Raw genomic sequence first — 5,612 nt, forward strand, 5'->3', positions numbered from 1 at the left:
TCCTCACACTGGAAGCTGTCCGTTCAGCACCACACTGCTCATCACACAATAGGAGCTGGTCCATTCAGTACCACACTCCTCAGTCCTGGGATCTGTCCGTTCAGCACCACACTCCTTACACTGGGAGCTGTACACTCAGCACCACACTCATAATCACACAATGGGAGCTGGTCCATTCATCACCATACTCCTCAGTCCTGGGATCTGTCTATTCACCACCACACTCCTCACACTGGGAGCTGTTTAGTTCAGCACCACACTCCTCACACGGAGAGCTGTCCCTTCAGCACCACACGCCTCTGTCCTGGGAGAAGTCCGTTCACCACCACACTCCTCACACTGGGAGCTGTCCGCTTAGCACCACACTCCTCATCAAACAATGGGAGCTGATCCATTCAGCACCATACTCCTCAGTCCTGGGATCTGTCCATTCATCACCACACTCCTCACACTGTGAGCTGTCCACTCACCAACACACTCCTCACACTGGGAGCTGTTTCTTTCAGCACCGCACTCCTCACACTGGGAGTTGGTCCATTCAGCACCACACTCCTCAGTCCTGGGAGCACTTTGGGGCAGATGTATTAAGCCTTTAATAGACATAAATAGACATTATTTTGATAGTTAACTTGTGCTCAAGGTCAAATGGTAGGCCAATCACGGTTCAGTATTATATTATATGTGGAAGGACATACAGGAGGTTACTTAATAGGTTCCCAGATTGGGGAGCTGGGGGGGATTTGGGTGAGTTCACATCTAAATTTAAAGTGACAATCTGGTGCGATCTCTGCATAGGAGATGGAATGCTGTTGTTTAGGACTGTTTTGTTCTCTGGATGTGAACTCCCTATAAGAATGCCATCTTTAAGGAGTTATCCCGTTGGTCTACAGCAGGGCTGGGAAATTGCGGCCCTCCAGATGTTGAGGAACTGCACATCCCAGGATGCTTTGCATTAGTTTTGCTATGTGGCCATGCTGAAACTGATGCAAGGCATGCTGGGATGTGTAGTTCCTCAACATCTGGAGGGCCGCAATTGCCCAGCCCTGGTCTACAGTGTCTAGGTCAACAATTAAAATGTCGACACAAAAAACTGTGATATGAAAAAGGATGACATTCCTTTTTCACTTTTATTTTCTAATTTACACTTTTTCATACTTTAACACATTGGCGGATCCATGGGGGGGTTGATCCGGAGCGATTGTCTCCCCTAGCATTGTGTGGCTGTGATCACTATCCCCTACTCTTTGTATTACCTGTATGCTGTCTGCTACAGTCTAGGTTTAATCAATGCCGAACTGCTAATCGACCTGGGTGGTCTGACACCCCCGGGCAGTGGCTGATGTGCTGTGAGTGAGAATTCATTTTTAAACCACCACCCCCCCTCCCCCCTAAAACCACCACCCCCCCATTTATGTGGGCTCAGTTTGGAAAAGGTAAAGAGCAAAAGATCTAGCTAGTTGATTTGCAATGAAAGGTTATTGCACACTTGCCTACCTGACCCTCTCCATGAGGGAGAAAATGCTCTGTCTTCCCTGGTAATGTGTGATTGCCCTCACCTGTGGGGAGCTAAGATGGGGTGTTGCCTAGTCAACCAAACCAGGCACTGGCAGGGGCTGTGACCTGAAGCAGCTACTGGAAAAGGGGAAAGCAACCCCTCAGATACAAGAAATAAGGAAAAAGAAAAAGTAGCGCTAATACACCAATGAACAGTAAAACATATGCAAATTTAATAACACATAAAAACAATTGCACATACATCTCAATGCAGTAGGGGCAAGGATCCGTTCCTATGAATACAGCCAATAGTCTACATGTAACTCCAATGGGGTAATTGTTGGATAAGTGGAACAAATGAAGATCCCAATGCAAATGCAGGTAGGTTATAGTTACCTCATTTGCAGAGACTGTCATATTGGTGTTTTACCACAGGGGATGGCAATCATACATTACCAGGGAAGTCCAGGAACAGAGCATTTTCTCCCTCATGGAGAGGGTCAGGTAGGCAAGTACGGGTTATTGAGGTCACTAGTCCGCCCTTTGGGGTCTGTGTTGCGGTAACTGTTATATAAGCTTTAATAGCACTTTATTAAGTTCTTAACAGCGGGAATATCAGGGTATAATTTGTGCTGCAGAAGCCTTCATGTGTCCAATACTTTCTCTGCCGCTTCTATAAAAACTTTAGCCTGCTTAACCTATTGCCCAGGCCCCCAGGCTCCTGTCTGGCCCCAGGGATCCCAGACAGGTGACGAGGGTCACAAATGTCTCTCTTTTTTTCTTTATAGGGAGAGTCCATGGTTGCAGACCTGGTTGCATGGCTGTGAGTTTGCAGGTCAGGCAATTATCGATAGACTGCTCACGCTTATGGCGCATATTACGCACACACAAGGCCACCCTACAATATGCAGATACTTTTTTTCACTGTCTGTATGCAAGGTGATTGCCAGAATGCCGGCGTGTGTGGGCGGTAACCATTCATTTTCTGGGAGTATCAGGGAAAACGCAGGTGTGGCCAGGTGCTTGAGGGAAACCATCAGCTCTGGCCCCGGTCGGACTGCTTCTATCTCAGCCACCGACTAAGTCCTGGGCTAGACTGGAAAAAAAATTATTTGATGGTGAGTGATGGCGAATGGATTTGCGACCAATTGCAGGGCTGCGATATTTTCCCAAACTTTTCACAGCCTTGGACAGGGCGCAATTTCATTCCGGTTGGACGGCGGCTATCTGAGCACAGTGCTCTGCAAATTAGCAGCCCAGCGATCAGGTCTGAGTTACCCCCCTTGGGTACCAGGTTTTTCGTTGTTCTCTCATTGACCCCAGTAGTAAGTGTCGAATTCAAGCACATGAAAAAAATATGTATAGTATACACAGTTATATACAGTATATATCTATATATAAAGTGTAAAAAACAACATCCACGGAATGCATAAAATAATATAAATCACATTGGACCACGCTGTAAAGAGCTGTAATCAGACCTTTCTACCGTTCTGGAACAGGGTGGACACCAATCAATTCATTGTGTGATAATATTATTATTATTACACCATATCACATCCATACTATTACCTGGGGATCAGCAATCACTACAGTCACCATCGAATTAGAATTTGGGAACCCCTAACTATTTTCCTCTATGGGGGCGATTCTGATTGACTCGTTAAATAGCAAAAATTTGCTGCTCATATAAAGCCGCCCGCACGAATGCCCGCCACCCCGCCGCCATTTTCGATCGCAACCATGCGAGGGGATGTGTTCTGGAGACACATCCCCTCGCATGCCGCCGCCACTGCAGGAGAAATCATTCAATGGTCGCCGATGGGCACCTGGGCGAAGACAGGGCGGGTGGCTGATGCCCTGCGACATCAGCCGTCTGCCACCAGTAGGCATCGGCCCATCCAAGAACCCAATGTGAAGCCCAATGTTTTCATGGGGATGCCCATTAACTGCTGGGCATTCCCGAGGCCCAGCGCTGCCACCGCCCCGTCCCATCCTCCTCTCTGCGAACTGCCCAGGAAGTGAGAAACTCGCCATGGCCGATCGCAGTCGGGGTTTGCACATGCGTAGAAATTCTCATGCGCAAACCCAACCATCGGAGCAGGGGACTAATTGGGATCACTAGGAGTGATCCCGAACTGGCCCCTGTGAACGATGTCCCATCGCCCCAGGAGTATACACTTGCGGCGATCACTATGAAGCTGCGTCACGATTAGTATTAAGTTCATTGTCTCATTTCTATCCCCAAGCTCCAGTAACAGAAGAAGGTCGTCCTCAGTAATGTTCTGTCTATCATGCTTGCGACTGTACGATAACCATTGGAAATGATGTAAGACTTCCATGGGTGTCTGCTTCATGTAGGTCTTCAGAATGTACTGTAAGTGAGCGCAGCAGCAAAACCGTACAGTAGTAGCTGACCAGACCGATAAAACAGGGGAAGCTGCCGTTCAGGACATTACACTCAGGCAGCAGTCTGTAATATTGTGCGACATTTACATTGTAGTAGTCATTCATCATATTGACATGAGGATGTTGACATTGTTGCACTGTTGACATTCAGCATGTGAATATCCTTTGCATGTTGACATTGCCCACATCGACATCCATTGTGCTGCCAATAATTAAATGTCGGCATGATTACAATGTTGACAAAACATTCCCCAACCTTCCCCCTAGTGCCTAACCATGACCTTCCCTCCTAAAGCCTAACCTTCCCCTAGTGCCTAACCACAACCTTCCTCTAGTGCCTAATCCTAACCTCCACTCCTGTAGAAAAATACTAATATGCCCCCTAGTGCCTAACATTAACATCCCATACCCTAAACCTCCCCCTAGCACCTAACCTTAACGTTCCCCTCCAGTAGCGTAACCTTTCTCCAGTCCGAGCTCCTCCTCTCCTACTACCCCGCAGCTAGTAGGTGTTCCCCAAGGGTCAGTCCTTGGCCCTCTCCTCTTCTCCCTCTACACCACCTCTCTGGGCACCCTCATCAGCTCCTATTGTTTCCATTACCAACTTTATGCTGATGATACCCTAATCTATCTCTCCTCCCCCGACCTATCCCCATCACTGCTGTACAAGGTCTCCAAATACCTCATGGCCATCTCAGCCTGGATGACCCAACGCTTCCTGAAACTAAACATGGCTAAAACTGAACTTCTAATCTTCCATCCCCCGAATATCCCCTCTTCTCTCACTACTGTATCTCCATCAGCATTGGTGAAACCGAGATCACCTCCACCGACCATCATTGACTTCTCCCTCTCTTTCACCCCCCACATTCGTGCTCTCTCAGTCTTGCCGCTTTCACCTACGCAACATCTAGCGCATCAGACCATTCCTCTCCACTGATGCGACCAAAATTCTCATTCACTCTCTTGTCATCTTCCGCCTTCACTACTGCAACATCCTTCTCTCTGGGCTACCTCTCACCCGCCTCGCAATCCATTCTTAACGCTGCTGCTAGGCTCATCTTCCTCTCCTGCTGCTCTACCTCCGCCTTCCCCCTTTGTCTATCTCTTCACTGGCTCCCCTTTCCTTTCCGAGTTCTCTTGAAACTCCTCACCACCACCTACAAGGCTCTCTCCTCCTCCACCGCTCCTTACCTCTCTTCCCACACTCCCTCCCGTCCTCTTCGCTACGTCGCTGACCGCCGACTGACCTATCACCTAATCACCTCCTCCCACTCCCGTGTCCAAGACTTCTCTCGCGCTGCTCCCCTGCACTGGAACAACCTCCCGCCACTCATCAGGCTTTCTGATTCCCTTACCTCCTTCAAGCGCTCCCTCAAAACCCACTTTTTTCGACTAGCCTATCCCTCCGCCTAACCTCTTTTGACCCTCCTATTCTGCCTCCGTTCCCATCCGTTCCTACTTATCCTATTGTTTTTCGTTCGTCCATCTCCTTTTAGTATGTTAACTCTTATGAGTAGGGTCCTCCTTCCTCACGTACTCACCCTACCTCTTTACCTCACCTGTGCTCCTGTCCTTTTCTTCCCTTCCTCTACTTCATCTTCAGTCTCCTCGACAATTTCGACACCTACTTCTGAACTGATGCTGATTTTAGTTCTACCAGATATACCCCTATTTATGCTGTATTTTATCAACACACCCTGTACGTT

The sequence above is a fragment of the Crinia signifera genome, chromosome 5 (genome assembly GCF_055691185.1).
Source record: "Crinia signifera chromosome 5, ASM5569118v1, whole genome shotgun sequence".
Classification (NCBI taxonomy): domain Eukaryota; kingdom Metazoa; phylum Chordata; class Amphibia; order Anura; family Myobatrachidae; genus Crinia; species Crinia signifera.